This window comes from Odontomachus brunneus, unplaced genomic scaffold (genome assembly GCF_010583005.1).
Source record: "Odontomachus brunneus isolate Ranch 3 - 2012 unplaced genomic scaffold, Obru_v1 Obru_scaffold_050, whole genome shotgun sequence".
Lineage (NCBI taxonomy): Eukaryota > Metazoa > Arthropoda > Insecta > Hymenoptera > Formicidae > Odontomachus > Odontomachus brunneus.
The window spans coordinates 162,476-184,107 of NW_022639500.1; the positions used below are offsets into that span (position 1 = coordinate 162,476).

Consider the following 21,632-nt stretch of genomic DNA (forward strand, 5'->3'; position numbering starts at 1 on the left):
GAGAGAGAGAGAGAGAGAGAGAGAGAGAGAGAGAGAGAGAGAGAGACGAGGTTGTCGGCGCGAATATTTACGTAAGCACACGAATTTGCAAGTACCACGCGCGGATACTATCCCGCGAAAACGCCCGCGGGGACGGTTGCAACCTCGTGTCCTCCCTTTGTCTAGCGCATCGTCGGAGGAACGCACCGCGAATGTAATAAGAGCAATACGTTTAAAATGCGACCCCGTTGCTCATACGGGCTTTCCATCGGAACGGATCACCTCCGGGAACACATATGTAGAACAAATCCGAGACCATCGTTCCGTACAGATTACAAATCCGCGCCGTTTGATTATCGCGCTTTAAGTGTTCGCCTCTGTTGAAAATCAAATCGCACGATGCTCCAATTTCCTGTCTTCGACAGTCTCGCGATTTTCCATTCGTGCAGAATGCATCGCGACCGTACAGTACGCTCGTCGTATCGAGCGTATCGTCGATGTAGAATTCTCGCGATGCACGGATGCGTACCGATAAAATTATAGCTGTGTTAAAACACAGAGCATACGTAGTTATTGCACTCAACGTAAAACGGAAAAATGCGATTTCTACTGAGAAACAAAGACGGAAAAGAGAGGGAGAGATGGTTCTAAATATCGCGAGATATATCGTTGGTGAAATTGTCGCGACGATTTCCATAACATTTGCAAATTCCGCGACTATGGATCGCGGTTGACCTAAAAACGTCATGGCGCACAGATCCTGCGGCCTGTTCGGACCTACGCGGAAAATTAAGTCTGCAATATTAATTCCGGGGAGCGGCTCTAGCGACAATATCACACTCTTCTTCTATTCTCTTCCACGGCTGGTAACAACCGCGCGTTTTTGTCTCGTCCCTTTCATTGTTTCATTTTTTCTTTCCGTTGATTCACATCACGCGCGCTGCTGACGACGCTTTGAAGGGCAGATGGCGAGCGAAAATTCGATCGAGCGAACACACGACGGGTCGTTCCTCATATTCGTTCGCGTACGTCATTCCTCGAGAAATTTCCTCGCCGAAATGCCGCGGCGCGCGAAAATTCCCACCGGCCCGCGAACGCAATAAACGTCCCACCGGCGGCTTGTTACGACGCTCGAGTCGAGCATGACCGCACATTGAAAATGAAAGGAGAGAATTCTTGCTGGCATTTAAAGTATCATAAAGGTGTCAGTTTAAGTGATCGATCTCCACATATCCGCAACATGCGAATCGCCGCGGCGCGCGCACACACACACACACACACACGCTCACTCACCGTGGTGAGTGCGCATCATTTATCCATTGATTATCCCTCTCGAATTTCCGCGATTGCATGTTGCATATTTTACGTCAGCGAGTTTACCTTTTCCGCAGAATCTATTAAATTTACTTATAGGTAGGACAGATATCGATGCAGCAGATCATATACACACAAGCGCTGTGGCGGGCGTGGCCATGGAAGCGCGTTCGCACACACGTACGACTTTTAATAAAATATTGTAATGAGAACGGTGGGCACGCACACACATGTCCACGCGAAGGGAGAATTTGAATTTTAAATCCATTAGGACGCACCGCGAATTTTAATAACGGATTAATAATAAATACCTCGGTCTAGTACATATGTATGCGTACGCGAAAAGAAAAAAAGATTATCATCGCGCGTAATTATAATTATTGTTCGCAATTCCTCGCGTTGTACATCATTCCGTCGTCTGTACACTCGATTTTATCGCAATTGCGATTCATTTCATCACGTATGCGGAATATTTCATGCGAAGTGTCACGGAATCATTTTAGTCGGAGACTATAAAATCTCTGATCTACAATGTGCTCTTTGCTTCCCGCTTCTTATTTTTATCTTTTTCTAACTAAAGACGCACTGTTGAAGTCAGAAAGAAAACGACGAAATCGCAGTATTTCCAAATTTATTTTGAGCTAAACTTAGAGAAATAAACTTAGAGAGATATCTAAAATGAGGGTATATTTATTCAGAATAAATGCTAATAACATATTTTCTTATATTAATATCAAATATTTTTCAAATAAGAAAATATAGATTTTCTGAGAACGTTAAAAAAACCTAAATTTTTTCATAAAAGTAATTGTTTATTCAATTTAAATAAAAAAGAATTTATACGTAAATAAATATATTTATTATTAGTATCCATCAAAAATAAATAGTTGCTAATTCTTAGATTTTTTTTCTCATTTTACTGAAATGGCAGATACGCAAAATATTCAATATTGGAAATAAATTTATGAAATGATCTCGAAATCGGCCGATCATGCACATTGCGCGAGTCACAATAGTTATCGTAATTCATTCAATTGTGCATGTCGCAAGAGTCACTGAGCGCGATTCGTTAATGATTTTTAAAGTTGCCGTCGCATTTCATCGTTCTCGATGATCCAGAGGAATTCACACGAGAAAGACCGGCCGATAGTCCAAGATAGTCCTTCGTTAAGCACTTTTTGTTGAAATATAATTTTCCCACAAATATAATCTCTCTCTCCTGTATCTAAATCCCAATAAAATTATCTTGTAGCATGAACACGATGAGAAGATATTAGTTACCAGCGCGATGATCAATAACCAACATGAAGCACTTCTAGCGCGCCAGCTATCGCTAATGAGTTTGCCTTCGCGTATTATTATCTACCTGCTCTTTCGTTATTCAATTACGCGTAATTCATAAGACGCTTCAAAGCAGCCACTGCTTATCGCAATGGAAACATTTATGTCATAAAGTATTTACCTGTATTGACTACACAAATGTATAACCTTTTATAAGTTTATAATAGACATTAGAGTCATTACTTACAAAAAAAGGGTTTACTCTATAAAGAGTTAAATTAAACTCACCTTAAAATTTATACTATCGTACAATATTCAAACAGTACATTTCGGAACTTAATCAGAGATGAAAATCCTAATACGAAAATGTAGTGATTGCAAATTTTCTCACATTACAGATGATCAAAGTTAGTGATAATCACGCAAATTTCGCGCGCTCTAATAATTGGTCATACATTATTCATTTTCGCGACTTGACTGATAATGATTACTAATTGACAAATCAGCTAATTTGATCTATTGCTTTTCTTACATGAGAATACTATGTATGTTATAAAACCGAGCTGATATTAGCAAACTTTTGCTGATAATAGATTGTGATTGTTATATAAAAATTATTCGATTCTGTGCTTTGCAACAGAAGTGAAAAATTATTCGGTTTGATACTCACTTGAAAAATAACGTCTGCTTTTTCGCGAAAAAATAGAAATAAATATTTTAAGAAATATTATATATATTTTCATATTGGAATTTTGCGACTCTAACTACCTGAGTCGAAATATTTAACACGTTGATTACCGAGTTAATTTCCATTGATTGTTTCAGAAGTTAAGTAAAATTGAATTATCAAATATATGATAGCTAAATGTAACTCATGATACATACATTTGTTAGTTCGTTACATCGAGTTCCTATTGATTATATGCTTAATTTATTATGCATAATTGGTCATGGCTTATGCATAAATTAATGAAACAATATCATAATACCGGTTACCGATTATCTATTCTATATAACAGTTAACGAGTTAAAGTAAAACGTATAGAGTAAAACATATAAGCCAAATAAATAAAAATATGGTAAATATGATGAATTTTCATTTTTCATAATACTTTTGCTTATTTCTTTTTTTTTCTCCTATTCTTATTATGCAGAATATAGTTTGCACCGAAAATAATGTAACATATCAATTGTTTCTCTGAAACAACATTTTAATTTCTCTAAAATGGTTTATTGGAAAATTATGAGAAAAATCAGATATCTTTACTTTATTAGGAACAATAATGAATAGAGAAAAAACTGTTCTTGCAAATAGAATTAATCCGGAATTGAAAGGGTTAAAAAGTGAGAAACAAATCAGCACTTGTGAATTTTATGCTAGATTTTAAATTTCGACTCAGGTACATTCCGGAATGTTGAAACACTAATATGCACTTTTAATATACACAATACAAAAAACTCGCGATGTGATTACCGCTTTTCTTCTAGTGAGAAACCAAAGTTTTTCACTGGAAGTGATCAATGTGATTTGTAACATGCACTACATAATGTAATGACGCTTTGTGTACGTCTTGATTGGACACTCACCATTGACGAAACTGACTTAAACTGCATCACTCCATTCAGCACCCAGGCTCATCCACATCCAGCTTCAACGCAGTCCTAATAGTCCCACGTCGTCCCACGTCGTCCCACGTCATCCCACGTAATCCTACGTAATCCCGTCGATTGCACTCGCGACCGCGATCACGCGTTTTAACAGTGGTTTACAACAAATTTCGACACTTCAAGAACATACTCGCGAATCGCGTGTAAAATATCGCGACTGCTCACGACAAAATCGAGAGGAGGAAAGAAAATAGCTTTGCGGACGATAATCCTCGTCGAAAAACGGGACTTACGCGTTTCACGAAAATTCTAATATTTTATATAAACGATAAACGTACAATATCGAATTTATCCATGACGTCCTTCATGATGTCCGTTCAACACATACGTAAATATATTACAAAAATATATACGTAATTATCACGGCGCGAGAAGCACGACAAACCAATGAATAGTAAAAAGAGCGAGATTAAAATCGGCGAGCAAAGTAAACGCGACACAAATTAGCAAACATGAAATCGGTCAACGTGGTACGTAATCATCGGTGTGACATGAGAGATTCTCTCATGCAGTGATTTCACAACATTTATGCGAAGATTGCTCCGCTGTATTGCGCAAAGATCACTCTGCGATATTTGTGCGAAAACAGCTCCGCAATATTTTTACGGAGAGACTGCTCGGCAATACTTCTGCGAAGTTCATCTCCGCGCTATTTCTGCGGATTTCACTTAACGATAAATTCCTATTTCTCTAAAACGTAATCGCGAACTCAACCATACGAAATCGAAGGCCGGAAGTCGCACAAACTATCGATGCGAGCAAAACATTATTACCGCGCAATGAATGTAGTCGCTATGCGTAAACAAATGAAAAGCTTCGTATTTTCGACGTACTTTACCGTGAGAAATTATTTGCGATAGCATACCGTATCTCGCGCGAGACACTGTGCAAAAAATTGTAAACAAAGACGTGACGATTATAATGAAAACAACGCATCGTCGTATTATTTCACGAGCGAAATAATTGCGCAAGATCGTTGGAAATGTTAGACTGCTACTTCATATCGAAGCTCATATTCGCTGAATTTAATTTTACGAAGTATATCGTTATTTATAAAACGCAATTATGATATAAAAATATGAGAAATTTGCAAAATAAACGACCATGGCATCGCAAAATCTACGTACGTGAACGGAATGATCGCAAATTTCTCGTTAAATATATTCTTCTCGTGGTCTCCGCAGAATATCTGCGCATTGTACACCGCTCAAGATAATTAGAGAATCATACTAAGTGAATAAACATTATTATTCCAATTAACATTATAGTTAACTATAACTATAACTATAGTTAACATTCCAATTAACTAAATGAATAAACATTATTATTCCAATTAACATTATAGTATCCAACCAATATAGTCTGAATTAAGTGTAACAAGAACTGAAATATTTACATAAAAACACATACTAAAAGTTAAGAGCATTTAGAAAAAAGTAGTTCACAAAATTTCAATTATGTGTTTTCATCAATTGTCTAAAGATAATAGTAGCGGTTCTATATAGTATCCTATATAAGTCCCCTATAGATAATGTATATAATATAGTAGCACTTAAAAGCAACGATCCTCTTATTGCGTTGAGCAGTGTATTTTATTTTTCTAAAACCCCAGCATGCATAATCTACAAAAACTACGTAAATCGCATTGATCATTTAGAGCAATATCATAAAAACTTAATCTTAAATATCTTAATATTATAACAGTCTTATAATATTAGAATATTTGTAAGAGTTCATACCACACTGAAAGTACCAATTCTCGTATATTAATATTTGTAATCATTATTAGATTTGGTTTCCGGGTAAAAGTCAAGCACAGGGAAATGGTAGTGCGAAAAAATCAGTTTGGTATGATAATTTTACCTCCGACCAACTAATTCAGTCATGTTTGTATGCACAAGCGTACCTTGCTCACGCGTCCACCTGGCGGCGAAATGACACTACCGTATCTCTTCATTTAATTTTCTAATTTTTGTGACACATCGCGATCCTCCGGCATTTTGCATCCTCTGAAATGACATCCTCTGGACTCGCGTGTAAGTGACTGAAAGATCTGAAACAAAAAGTTTTCTCGGTTGTGCCAAAGACTAGTACGATATTGAAATGCAGATCTCTTTTAAATATAATAAAATCTAAGAGAAACAAGATATAGTATTCACCTCAGTTAAGTTTCAAAATATTGCTCGAGATGTTGCCGGAATGATGATAGCGCACGCAAAGTATCGCGATTTGTCTCACAATCACTCCGATCCAACTTGGAAAAGTTGAGAAAACGCGCGACGTGAAGCGACCGCTCGTCTCGACGGCCGAGACTGTTATGATCAACAACAGAGACACAAAGCGACGTTTGTTATTGTCGCGCAACTCGCGAGCCGCGGCGAGGTCCGTAACGTACTTGAATGAGCGCGTTACATATTTTTGTTCATTATTTCCTCCTTACAACTTTCCTCGCCCTAATACTATTATATTATAATATATGATTTTTTAACACGCGCCCACACGACAGCGCGCTTACCTCGCGTTTTCATACGTCACGAAGAGGTATCGATCATTAAAGCCATGTTGATCAAACATCACACAATTAAATATAGACCTCGCGGTAATTTGTAACAGAGAAATCTATAATACATGCACCTGTTTATAATTAGGTATTATTCAAATGAAACAAACGTATTTGCGAAACAGTTAATGTTGACTCTAACAACAGTCGCCGGTCAGAACTGTAAGTTAGACCAGTTAAAGCAACGCGGGGTCGCAATTAATATGCAAATACAGGTGCACAAGAGTACTCCACCCTGCAATCGAACAATCTCTATGGGGAGATGAATATATTATATATATATATATATATATATATATATATATATATATATATATATATATATATATATATACATACATACATACATACATACATACATACACATACATATATGTATATATATATCGTGTCAGGCATAATTTACGTATATAGGGATATCGTTATAATTTGCTCGCCGTTTGAACAATGGCCATTAATTATATTGCTGCATGGAGCGATGCCATAAGACGGCACGCATAATTCATGTTGGAGGTAAAGTTTTCAAACTCGACGCGTCACACTGATACTCGTACGTGTGTGTATATATACCGAGAGGTGAAATATTACAAAATTAGTAAATATTTATTTGATGCCATACTAACTAACAACATATTTACTTGAATCTTAATTCTTTTATAGAATAAATAATTATTTTCATGAAAAATTGAGGTTTTCTTAAAGTTTAAAAAAATTATATTTTCTTACACTTAAAAAATATTTTATATTAGTACAAGTAAATATGTGCTGTTAGTGTGTGTCAACCAAATAAATATTTACTATTTCTTAGGTGTATTTTGTGTCAGTGTAACGTTATTTCACGAATTCAAGCGGAGGATGAGAAAATCGTCGCAACGTGCGTTCTTTCATCTTTTCGCGAACACGTAACGGCATTAGATATTTTTCGGGAGATATCCGCGTCAAATGTTGCGCGGCAGCGATGATCATACTCGCGAGAGAGAGAGAGAGAGAGAGAGAGAGACTCCTCTTCTGTATTCCCTAGCTCAAAATGAAAATGTGTCGTTTCCGCGAGGCGCAGAGTATCGCGACGATCTCTGTGTTGAATCAACGCACGAACTTACGCCGACGATGCCCGACGTTACCATTTACCTTTGCGAGAAGAGTCAGCCATTATGGCAGCGCGCGACTTAATTAATCGGGACGACAAATCAGATTGGACGGTCGGTGAAGTGAATGAGAGGCGGAAACGGGCGAAATAACGCCCAAGGAAGAAGGAAGAAGGTAGAAGCTGGGAGACCGCGGGATGCGCCTCTGTCTCTCCGTTTTAATATACAAAAGTGCACGACGCTCCCCATTCAGGCCGACTATTGCGAGCGGTGACCGGACTTCCGGATATTACCTTGGCGAAGAGCGACTCGCACGGACGTTACTTCACCCCTAACCACCTCCCCGCCCGTTGTTCGAACCGCGAGCCTTAATTATAATAATGTGCACGGAACGCTTCACTCTATACGGGGCTGCGACTTAACCGCGCCGCGACCTATCTAGTGAAAGGATCAACGAAAGAGAGAGAGAGAGAGAGAGAGAGAAGGATGCGGTAACGTCATAGTCGTTTCCACCCCGTGCTTCTCCCACACTTCACCCACGGCGGGCGGGCGGACGCGCGCGTCCATAGATTAATGCGACTTAAATGTGAGGATAATCAGAGAGTTTCGCAATTAACACGTGCAAGCGGTGTGGAATCTAGTTAACGTGCGGTTAACATCATGGAGGTTTGTAATCAATGACGACCGCGCCTCGCCCTGTCTGCCCGGCCCTTCCCCCGTGGCAAGGGAGGGTGGCTGACTGGCTGGCTGGCTGGCTGTCGCGCCTTCTATAGCTCTATCCATCTTCCGCAAATGTAAGTGCGCGGCATTTCGTGGTGCTTTACGTAACGCCCGCGCTGCAACTTCCCCGTTTCGAGAATAACGCCCCAAGTTTGAAATGGACTTCGCGTCTCTTGACCAAGAGCGCGCGTCGGATAAAGTAAACCGCTCTTGATTACGCGCACTTAAATATTTGCTTGTTGTAACGACGACGGTGAGTAAACAAGAATGCTTCGCTTTCGGAGTTGCTGTCGGAAGTGTACAATCGTGGAAACGTCGTCGTCATTGTCATTTAATTTGATCGACTGCGCTTTCGGCGCGCTAGTACTTAATTATATTATCTATCTTAACGTTTCATTGAGCAAAACATCGTAATCCGTTAAATCGCTCGATTACCCCGTCAATCCAGCCTATTGCCATTTGACCGACCGGGTCGGATTGAACTAACGCAATTTTCAAACGCATTAGCTCTCATTCAGAACGAGTAAAGCGCTCGCAGAGCGCGGTAACCCGCGTGCCGCTTTTCGACGCGCCATCAGCTGTCAGTTGTATCTAAAATTCTGATAATATTTCATCGTGAAATTCATTTCGACGGCCGGGAGCGGGATTAAGTTTAATGCTAAAATTAATCTCCCCAATACACTCAAATGAGCAGGTATAACGAGTTAATGCGCGTTGCTCATTAACTATGTACGTGGCAAAATAATGCCGCTCCGACTGACACCGGACTGTTCACATATCTGTCATCTACAAAGCTAGTCATACACCCTTTAACGTCTGCCTATTTATTCATATGCCGTCCATCTGCTCATCCAGCTATCTGCACACACGCGTGCAGACCACCCCTTTGAAACTGAACTACCTGCTCGGCGAACCAGTCATAAACGTAATCGTTGTATCGAGATCACAAGGTTGATAATACCGCACGATTGTTCCTAGACGCGACCCATTCCTTGACGTTTCATGACACGTTAATGGTATTCGATCCTGCATCTATTCGATGCAACTCGCGCGCGCGCGAGAGAGAGAGAGAGAGAGAGAGAGAGAGAGAGAAAGAGAGAGAGCGAACATCCGAGGGAACGCATAAATTTTCTTAGTTGCTTTAAATACATCGAATCAAGTGTTATTGTGTCATCATCGTTAAGTCGGTGCGATTTTCGAGCACGCCATAGATAGAAAAATTATAAACGGGTTGGCCTGTGAGATGAAAAAATGCATGTCCCCGAGCAAAATACACGCGCGAGAGAACGAGAGCTCGGTGTATAAATTTCCATGAAAACAGCAAGTGCTAAATTTTCTTCTGTACAAGGACGTCATGAACAATTAGATAAAACATTGATCGCGCGCGTACGCATCTGTCGGACGGAAATAACGAATAATTGAGATGAAAACACTCGTCGCTGTGAATGACATCACGATCGTCGGATTCGATTTCACGTCACTACATCGTATCGCGGCGCGCGAGAAATACGAGCACACGCGTTGCGAAGGGAAAGTACGATAGAAAAAAATGAGAAGAGGCTGAGGAGAAAGGGAGCAAATATTGCCACTTGGAGTTAAAATATTATCGCGATTCACGTCGCTTTGGCGGTTACCCTCGGCTTGGAAACGACGTACGAGTGGGGAAAGCGAGAGACGCGTGAAAAGTGCGCGAGCCTCGATTGAATTCCGGCATCGAATAAGATACCACCTCGTCACCGGTCCTCGAAAGTCCCTCGCAGATAAGATAGCAGAACTCGTTCAACTTATAATTGGATCTTTGCGATCAGACAAGGTAGAAATCAAGCGGTATACAGCGGCGGCACCCGCATCGACAATGAGATGACAGACAGATATAGATTCGATTCGACGGCGCTTAAAGAACTATTCACAACTTGAAACGACCCCTCCTCCTCTTTCTTCTCCTTGTCGTCGTCGTCGTCTCGGTCCTTTCCGCCACCTCCTAACCCACCCGACGACACCCCCAGTCATTCTCCCATCTTCCCATTTCGTTCGTTGTGGCGCAGTTATATCCTGTCGAAACTTTCCCCTGAACTTTGTAAGCCCTTTGAATAGTCGAAATCTCGAAACTCACCGCACTGTTTCTAGCCGCCGCCGCTGTTGATCGCCGTCGTAGTTCCATCGAAATCCGCGAACGACGGAACTGCGGCAGCCGCGGGAAAAGCAACGTTGAGACAACTACCAAACCGCGACTCGGTTTAATAGCCGAGTCTTTTGCGCGACGCCAAGTTGGTACATTTCGCCACGGCTAGTAGTTCCAGCCGCGAAGCAGAGCGGTCTAAGTGTTTCGAAAATTTCGTCGAACTTTATCGTGTCGGGTAGAAGGGCTACGCCGGGGAATCTAACGCGTGGGCTACGAATCCGCACGCTTCGGATCACGCGTTAATTGCACATGACTCCTCAGCGGAGAGAGATATTCATGGTTATCTAAACTCAGATTTAACCGACGCGATTTCCAGCTGGCGCTTCGAAATATATTTCATCACAACTCGGAGCCGTTTTCTTCTTTTTTCCCTTTCAATTATAAAGAGAACGTTTATTTTTATCGGATATAGGGCACTTTTCTCTAAATAAATTTCACATAAATTTCACTGGTGGAGGATGATAGTTGTGTCACGCGTCCCGATAACGTAGCTTCGTCTTTACACTCGTAAAAAAAGGAAGCGGACACTACAAGATAGTATCGATTGCCGAAGTCTTAGAGTCTAGGTCGTCTGTGATTTGCCGACAGTTGGCGATCGGCCAAAGCCGTTCCCGTAGACAAATGTCCATTCACGAGGAGGGCGAGCCTGTTTACCCTTTGCTCTCTTTACTGCACGCCCCTTTTCAGTTGCCTGCCCCATATTTCGACGACGAAAATCGGTCACGTACATAGATATCTCCGCGCTATCTAGACGATACATTAAAGACCTCCCGGTTTTTTTAACCATCTACAGTTTCCCAGCCGTCCTTTCGTATCGCGCCAGAAGAGTTTACCCGCCTGCTCCTCTTCCTTCGTCCCTTTTTCTTCGCGCATCGTTTTAGGTGCCAACATTTCCCGAGCGGGACAATGGCGCATATAACTTTGTTTTTAAAAAAGGAAACTTTACATACATATATATACATATATATATATACAGACACTCCCATGTTATGTGATGCGCTATCACTTCAAACTGGAGATTTTTATGTTTTTACGCAAGCAAAATACTCTCTTGGAAAACCCTCTTTCTAGATTTACCTCTCGTCGCATCTGTGATCTTCGTCTAAGCGAGAGAGAGAGAGAGGAAAAGAGAGAAACTGTTCATGGAGGAAAAACTTCATCTGCGGACTTTTCAGAATCGACGCTAGTTGAAAACGCTCATTCGGCGCTTTTCGCCGAAGTTCACTTTGCTTATAGTTACGTGATCGGGACATTGCTCTAATACAGAGTAGCGTAAAAAGCGCATGTTCATGCGAGATCATAAAAGATTCAGAGAAAGAATTTTTCTCGTAAGAGTGGGAGGGAAGAAGGAAGGCAGCTCACAACGAAAGTTCGACGTTTCAAGCGTCGGGTGTTTCAACTTCGAAGACGAACATTTAAAAAAGTAACCCTATAAACGAAACGCGATACTGGCACCGGTAAAGTTGCGCAGCCAGTAGCAGCCGTGAAGTTCTACTGTATTACCTCGCATTACAATGTAAAAATATAACTCCCTCTCTCTCTCCGTAAAGTTTCCATGTTGGAGTATCGAGAGCTTAGGCTCGTATTAATAGTTGTTACTTGAAACTTGTTTCAGGTGAGATACTCGGATTTTTATTCAGAGTTACATCCGAGTTTTTCAAATTTTCTTTTTCATTTTTTCGTTTTTTATCCACGAAAATCACTGTCAATCATTAGTGACTACGAAAATAATTGAACGAGGTCAAGTCGATAAATGATAAACGCGCAGACGTGTATTTCAACTTTCCAAAAATATCAAAGACATAAAGAGCTTCGCCCCGAAGAGAATCCGCGAACGAGTGATAAATGATGGACCAATCACTTTAATAATATCTTCATCGAACAACCGATCGTCCCAGAACTGTCCGTATTGAAAATTTAAAAGCACGACGGGAAGCGAGATTAATTTCGCGCGAACCTCGAGGAGCCTTATGGATGAACGAGAGATATGTTCCCCGTCTCGTTTGCATGTTACATGAATGTAATAACGGAGGAAGGTTGATTGACTCAATTAGCAAGAGATATCCCGAGTCGAAACTTTGATCCTACTTTCGGCCTTAATATTCCATTTAATATCTATTTTTATATTCTAAAGCCTATATCAATCTTTTTTGTTTCTATTTTAAATCTTTTGTTTCTATTTATTAACTTTATCGGCCCTCTTTAGAACATACAAATGGCATTTAGTGCGTTTTCTATCATTTAGAGACGTTAAATAGGATTTCTATGTGTATTAAACTGTCCTTCCAAATATATAAGTGTTAGAAAGTTTAAATCAAAAGTAAGGTTGAAATTTCAACTCGAGATAATCCAAGATAGTATCTTATAATGGCGTAAAATCGTAATTAAAAGACTTAGAAGATACGCATCTCAAAAGATATGTTACTCACATGAGTGCATCGACAGTGCATTATGTTCATCGCGCAGGAGAAGATGAGAAAGACGAGACGCCGCAGAGGATGATCACATAGGTGTGGTAGCCTGCGGTCATACAAAAGGAGTCGGAGACGATGGGGTCACGGTGGTGGTGCAGTATATGGTCGACTTTATCGAAGCCTTAGATTTATGATGTCGTCGGAGCAGCTCACACATATATGTACCTACACATATAGAGAGGAAAGTTGAGAGCCCGGCCGAAGAAAGAGAAAACGAGTCGACTCGCGTCGTGTCGTGTCGCGCCGGAGCTTTTGTTCTCGTTCCCCGCTGTCGATACAGTCTGACACATCTCGCGTTATATATCCTTTTTTTAGACGACTAGGTTAAGCGCATACACACGCAGAGCGGCGAAAGCGCGCACAGAGCGCAACAAAGAGAAACAGCGAGTCCCTCAAACTCGCTCCTTTTACGGTTTCACTTTGTTATGCGTACCCACGTGGATGCTGCCGCGCCGCGATACGCTTATTGCGACAATACCGCGGTATTACCGCAGGAGTGCTCGATTGGATATACTTCTGTGCTTTATACATACTCACGGCGTCTCGCATTGTGTTGCACGATGCGTTGCAAAGACCCTTCTCTCCTTCGTGAGTATTCGACATACCCAATACGGTCTGTTTGCGCGCGTAGTATAGCGTTAGGTTGGAATCCGGGCGCTATATTGGCGAAATTGAATTTCGACTCGCGCCGCGCGACGACCAAGTCGACATCTGTATGCCTACTTACTAACTTTTAAAGTATTGTTGAAAAAGTTCAGCACATATCGACTCGGTCGTCATGCCACTGCGACGCTGGCACTCTCGCGCTAATGCTCTGTGTTTGCATTCCATGCTCTTCCAAAAGTGAGATTACGACCGAAGCCAATGGCCTTAAGCCAACCTTGTCTAGGTCGAGAAGTGGAAACGAGTCTCGTTAGCTACGTAACATTATGTACGCGCGAAAGATATTGTTTCCCTCGCGGAATGCAGCCGCTGTTTACATCACGTGTCATGACTTACGTCACAACACGGTAAAGGGTTAACGTCGGTCAGATCGAGGGTCGATACAAAAAATCAAAAGCTCAAGTTGTAAAAGTCATAGCGACTTGCAACAAAAAGCATTGGAAAGGAAAAATTACCGCGCTGCCGATGAATGTGAAATCGCCCTTCCGTGAAATAAGGATAGCGCGCTCATGAAACTACGAAAGACATAAATTTTTGCGTTTGTATTGAAATGGACATTAATCTGTTAAAAACTAATGAGAAAGCTTGGCTTGGGTTTGTAATGCGAAGCGTCAGTTTTATACTTTTCTTACAAACATAAAGTACAATTTAAAAGAAAAGCAGAATCATAACAATAGGAATAATAATGAGACTACTGTGATTCATATACACAGGATGTCTCGTGTTTTCTCTCGTTAACATCTCCCGATAATTACGCCCGGTAGTTTGTAAAATGGTACACTATGAGAGAACAAATATCAAAAAGATAAAAAATATTTATTCGATAAATATGACAATATATTTACTTAAATCCAAATCTTTTTTATTTAAGTAGAATAAAAAATTGCTTTCATAAAAAGTTAAGGTTTTAATATTTATTTGAAAAAAATATTTTATATTAATGTAAGTAAATGTGTTATTAGTATAGTTATTAGTATCTATCGAATAAATATTTACTTAATTTCTTAGATTTTTTTTCTCAGTAAAAGACTTATTTACTCAGTTTAACGAGTTCTATTCGAACACTTGAACACCTAAATATACACAATCACATATCTTTTTATCAAAAATCATAAAAAGTTCGCTCGAAGATAAAAATCTGGCGTGAAAATAAGCCGACTTGAAATATGATCCTCGCGTTTGTTCGCGTATAAACCAACGCATAATCGTGCGAAGCAACGGTCGAGAATGAGAAACTCGAGGTGGTTAAACGCTGACGAAGATCAGTTTGCTAGGTCAGACCGAGGTTGTGACTACTCGTGGGGATGACTCGAGATCTCATCTAAAACTATGTTGTTGCAGGGATCTTGCGCGGGACGAAAAGAGAATAAATCGAACGTGAGCGAAATATCGAATCTGGCGATTCCTCGGCTTTCATCACTGGCCACGGGCCATTCTCACGAGATCGCGTCTGGAATAAAGAAAAATCGAAGGGTTTCTCTCTCTCTCTTTCTTTCGCGCGCGCGCCTCTCGTGTGACCGACCACATTCCCTTTCCAAGACCGTCCGTTCGATAATTGGCGTCGCCGTCGGCGCCCCTTCCGAATTTCTCATGGGACGACGACGACGGCGGCGACGACGCCGCCGCCGAAGTCGCGTCTCGTTTTCTCACGGCGTTTTCCACTCGTACCGCTCGCCTCCCCAGGCAGATCAGGTGCACTTCTAACTACATCGTGCCCCGAGCCAAATCTTAAAACGTGCTCTGCGAAAGGTCCCGCGTCCTCGCACGCGTCCCCTCGCCGCATTCAATTTTCATCGTCTGTAAATTTTAACGACGGATTGCTCCAACTTCGTGGACGCGATTTCTCTTCTTTCTCAGTGATTGAGATCGATCGCTCGTTTCCTTATAGTATACGAATAAATATGTATTATCCCGAGTTTTGTTACAATTGTCGAATTTTAATCGGCACGCGCGTCCATGAGGATGCATTGTGCGCGTGAGAAGTTCATTTTACCCACTGTGTACAACGGATAAAAGTATCCGACGGAAACGACGTGCCGGAACACGGTATATAGAGGCAGACTATAACCAAAGACACAATTTCGCCGGGAGAACGACGACGTCAATTGCGCGGCTCATCTCTCGCTCGCACTCAAAAGCTTTTTCCACTTTTCCCTCCTCCACTTTATTTCCAACGGACCAAAGATCGCGCACGCGATTTATGTACACGTTCACCGAGGGATGTACAAACGACGTCGTTTATTTAAACGCTCGGAAGGATTACACGGTTCGTGTCCTCGAATCCTTTCTACGCCCGTCCGATCTGTCTTCGTCCGATTTCAGCGCACTTCAGCACGCGCTTTTAGACGGTAGTTTCGTTCCCGCTCATCAAGTCTCTCTCCGGCCTCGTGTAGCTTCAAATTTTAATGCTCGCCATTGGGCGAGGGTCGCGAGGTAAGCACGCGCCTTAAAGATTTGATTTCAAGCTCTTAAGACGGCTGCTCGTCGACATGACGGCTGACAAGCTTAAACTTTCCACTTGCTTTTACGCCCAAGTTTATTCTATCAGAGCTTTTTTTCTTCCTCTCTTCCTCTCTTTCTCCCTTTCTTTCTCTTTCACTCTCTCGTTGCTACGCGTACTTCCCGTTCACGTCCGAACCGATTTAGTTCAGCGCTTTCAAAGTAGTCTGCTTGTCACCTTGTCGCGCGTAATCCGCGGAATTTTTAATAAGATTAAAAATACCATAAAAGAGCGCGTTTTATTTAATGGAAAATCGCGACATTCGCAGCCGCGGAGAATAGGGTGTGTTCCGTCTGTTTTACAGAACACGCTGTTACCATGCGCGCGCGCCAGTTATGTGGAAACGTAGCGAACAAAGCAGAATGAAAGCTCGGAAATAGTTCAGTCGCGATACGCTTACGCACAAAGAATGATAAAAACGCACACACGCAAGAGTGATTTACCACTCGCACAGGGCAACGCGATTTTTCGTACTCTCCTAAATACAATTATCTGCAACGGTTTCCGTTATTTCATTACATTATCAAAATCCCGTCATGTGTTCGTTAAATAAAGATTATAAATAATGCGCGTTATCATAATAAAAATCATTGCATAAAATGCTTTTATGCGGCGCAATGTGGAAAGCACACGCTTCTATCTCGATTAATAGTATACGTTATCGCGGAAATGCCGAGGGAGAATTAACGCGTGTCTCGTGATAACGCGCATCGCAAACTGTATGCGGGGAATCGCACGTATATGTTGTAACACATTTCTTGGCGCAATAGGAAAATACGTTGCATTTAGGAAGTAGGCTAAAGCCGCTGTTTATCAATGTCAATTTGACTTTGGAAATCTCGCCGTTACTTCGCACAGATACGAGTGAGGAAAAAGGTCTAGCGGTATTTGTATATTAACTCGAAAGCTTTTAGTATACGGAGCACGAAAGATCTGGAACTTCCCCGGGAAGCTCCTGGCGCAAGATCCGTAGAATTATGATACTTGTTAGTACCGCGCGCCTTTCGCGTGGCAGTTTCGCGTGATAAATTCGCAAAATTTATTTCAGGCTAAGTAGCCCCGTCTCTCTACGTGCGCACGAATGTCAATGGAAAACGATGATCGAGTTCTCTCGTTGATTTCCTTGTCGTGGCATAAATGATTACGTGTCGAGTTACACGAGCAACTTTCGAGTACAGATCGCGCAGTGTTCTTCCTTTTTTCTTATTTCCACCCATCCCCTTGCTCTCCCCTCCGAACACTCCAGGAAACAGTCGATAAGCTGTCTGCCGAAACACGAGTCGTGATTAATTAATAATGACGAACAGCGAATTCGACCGCGTCGTGAAATGGCTCGCGAGCGAAGAAAAGAAAAATAAATGTAACGCGGGAAGAGGAGAAGAGAAAAACGCGAGCAAAGGGAGTCACTCGCGACGCAATCTCCGACGTAAATATATCCGACAACATTTATAATCGCAAATGACCGAGTAATAGCGGCGCCTCCTTTGCACTTCAATTCCGACAGTCGCTTCCGATTCGCTCGTATTATAGACACGATGAAATATCGCGCTTCACGTCGCGCTGCAACCATTATTCAACACAGACGGATGTACTCATAAGAAGGCATCAACTTTTTCCGCGCCGCGAAGGCAGCAGGAATTAAGTAGCCGGCAGCGGAAACTGGCTACCCAACTCTCTTCCGGGCGAGGCGAATGAAGGCAACTTCCTGTTTTATAACACCAGGGCGAATAACGCCGATGCCCACCCCCTGCCCTCCCCAACCCCGGCGCGCCCACGCCCGCCCGTAAATAGCTCATCTCGAAACGATTTCCTTGATTAAGATCGAACGGCGCGAGCGAGCGAGTGCGCGGGAGGCAGCATGGAGCTGTGCGCGCTACTTCACAGCGATCGGTCCTATTCGGCCGCAAACTTTCGTACTCAATTAAAAGTTATAAATGAGGCTGCTCCTCCGAAAGCTCGCTTCTTCGTCCAAGCGAGAGAACGCGCTCTGCACCTGCCCCCGAGCCCGATCCGCGACCCAACTAGCCGTACGGGACACTAAAACTGGGCCAACTACGTCCACCACGCCACGCGCGCGTGTCAAAGTGCCTTCTCGCGAATTTCGGATAAATAGTTCAACTCCGTGAAACTCGCGATCGACGTTTATGATGATGACGACACAACGCGACCGCGACTCGATACTGCGGCGAGCGTTCCAGGCGAATATGGACGCGTGATGTCGTCGACATCGGTCGCCGAATCTTGTTTATCCTGGAGACGCTAAGGGAAACTCGGGGCAGGTTCACAGATGACTTAGTTTCGTGAAGCGTCTCGTTTAGGTATTTACTGTGAGAGAAACGGAAAAATTTAAAACATTATCAAGACTCTCAGATGTACCATCGAGAAAGAATTAAACGAGCCAATAAATACTGAAATGTTTTGCTCTTAAAGAGTGCTGTTAGATGTTTGATTAAATTAGAATAATTAATTGAATGTTCGCAACTGATGTCTTTCGCGTTGTCTCTCATTTGCTTGTTGAACTATTTCTCCAACTGCGAAACGTCTCTCTTAAGTACTTACTTTTAAGTACTTATAAGTACTTCTACGTTCCTAGGAGAACAGTTGCGCAATTTCTCCTCCACTACACCGAGAGAAAGAATATTTAAAAAACAGTAAATACTTGATGCAAGTACTAATGATATATTTACTTAAATCTGAATTCTTTTATTTAATTAAAATAAACAACCACTTCCATGGAAAAACGAATGTTTTTTTAAAGTTTTAAGAAAAAAAAAATGTATATTTTCTTATTTAAAAATATCGTATGTACATCAATATAAGTAAACACAATCCACTGAGCAAATATTTTTTTTATTTGTCAGTATTTGTTCTCTCGGTGCACTTCTGTTGCAATAAATATACAAATAAAGGAATCTGCCTCATTTTTCTCATTCTTTGTCGAAAGTATCTCTTCGCGATAGATTCGGTGAGTTCATGTATACAATTTCTCTCGTATCTTCCAATTCTCCCGTCACGCGACTCGATCTCGCAAATTATTCGTACGCTTATTTCCTGCAAGTTGTACGCGCGATACAATACAAATATACGAGCGGACAGGCGTGCGCGAAATACGGCGACAGGCAAACCAACTTATAGTCGCGCGCACGGCTCGTTGTTAACTCGCGACGACGTGATCGTGGTAAGAGGGCGAAGGGGGCGGGGGGGAAGTGATTCAATGAAATATTAACGACTCGGACGATACGGGTTTCCGCAGGACTTAAGCGACATAATAAACATCCCCGCTCGTGGAACTATCCATCTCACCGTTCCTTTTTTCTCTATCACGACCCCGTTTCGCGTCCCAGGTCGCGTTGGCGCAAAGCGGCTTCTTGCGCGAGGAGTGTTATAAATATTATCTTTAGGAGAGAGAAGCCAACCCGTGCTTTCTTTCCCGACTTTCTCAATACGATAAGACCGGCCGGCGTGATAACGGCGTTGCTCGCGAGCTTGCGCTAAACAGATTTGCGCCGCGACTCGCGAGTGAAGTGCGAACGCGCTTAGACGCCGTTTATTTCCGTAATTAACAGGTCGTTAGACAGCGAGGATCTATGGTCAGCGTCTCCGTAATATATTGCATTCTATCGTTCCGCCTCAGACGCAGTTGCGGCGACGAAATTTAAACTTGCGCACGTGTACTTGTGACTGTGTGTGCTCCGCCATGCCCGGGATTGAGAAAAGCGCGTGACAGCGGAAAATAGCGGAAGGTATTGCGACGTGTTCGCCACCGCGATTAATACTCTTTGTTACGGCTCGCGAAACAGCGACGTCTTTTTCCGTAGGAGCCCTCCTCGCGGTTCTCCTCGAGCGATACGGCGATATACCGGTGACATGATGGGAAACGCAACAAAGCCGGGACTTCGGTCAAAAGCGATCAGGAGCAGTAATAAGATCACTGCGGAAAGTAATAAATCAAGCAAGCGACTCGTAAATGGATGCCATCGCGACGTATCGAAGATACGTACAACCGACGCGTTCTGTAATCTCAACGTCGATTTCAGCAGCGCTAGGCACATCGAGTATAAATCTCGAAAGATTTATCCGGCAATTTCTCCGGGTGTCGAGGCAAAAAAGTATGGACAGTATGATGTCGCCATATCGAGATTTTACTTTTTACCATGTCGATCGGAAGTAAGCTAGTTGTATAGCCGATTCCGAAGCACGTGTATATGTTTATGTGTTTGTAGGCGAAAGGCTCACGAGATAAGTATCGAGCACGTCGCAGTGTCAGTACGGAATTCGAGATTCAAGAATATCACAAAGTCTCCCCCAATTTGCAACATCTAAAAAGATATAATCTTATTCTTAGCGGAATACTCTTTTATGTATGGCCTTAAGAGGATTCTGCTCTAAAACCAGAAGGGAAATATATACCCCTCCAAAAAAAGAACTCCAGTTAGGAAGGTGTGTGAGGTCAGTAAGGTGGTGTTTCCTGTAATCCCATATTTTAAGCGAGCGCTCTTTGAGTATTCTTCTTCTAACGAAGTGAGCTATTGATCGGAAATCTATTAGATATTATTTTAACTTTTCTTTCCTTTTGATTGAGAAGGAATAAGTTTACTTGAAGCGGAATACTTCTCTCACTGCAAGAAATCTGTATTAAAAACAAGACTCGTACTGTAAGTAAAAGACGAAATTCGTCTAATTTTAAGGATGTTGTGTTTAAAATATTTTTCTTTTGGCTTTAGGAGAATATTTTTGAGGCCATATGTGTGAGAGTTTCGCTAAAGATGAGATTATAGATTTCTTTTAAGTAAATTAATATGTCGCATTGAATAATTAAACAAGAGACACTTTTCGACTAAACTTTCGTTTTGACTTGAAATTTTTCAGTGAATTTTATTGATACGTTCGACTAAATTTCTAAATGTATATATATATATACAGGGTGGACCATTTTAATCCATCCAGTCGAATATGTCGAAAACCAAGCACGGGAGAGAAAAATGTTTCAGACAAAAGTTGTAAAGCTTAAAAAAACGCATTCAACAATAGTAGTTATTTGACATAGGATGGCGTCGCCAAGGTCAGAACAAGGTCAACTTTGCTTTTTTAAATAGAAATACATATTTTTTATTACGTCATTTTATTCAACGTAAAAACGCAAATAACTTTTGCTTGAAAAAATTTTTTATACGACCTCTATTTTCTAAGATATTTACGTAAATAT

The 21,632-nt window shown here is 41.7% G+C and overlaps 1 protein-coding gene across 2 annotated transcripts in view; it reads left to right on the plus strand.

The window, feature by feature from the left end:
- The window catches only part of LOC116845230 (limbic system-associated membrane protein-like), a 184,981-nt gene that overhangs the window by 27,275 nt on the left and 136,074 nt on the right, over positions 1 to 21,632 (plus strand). The window lies entirely within an intron of this gene.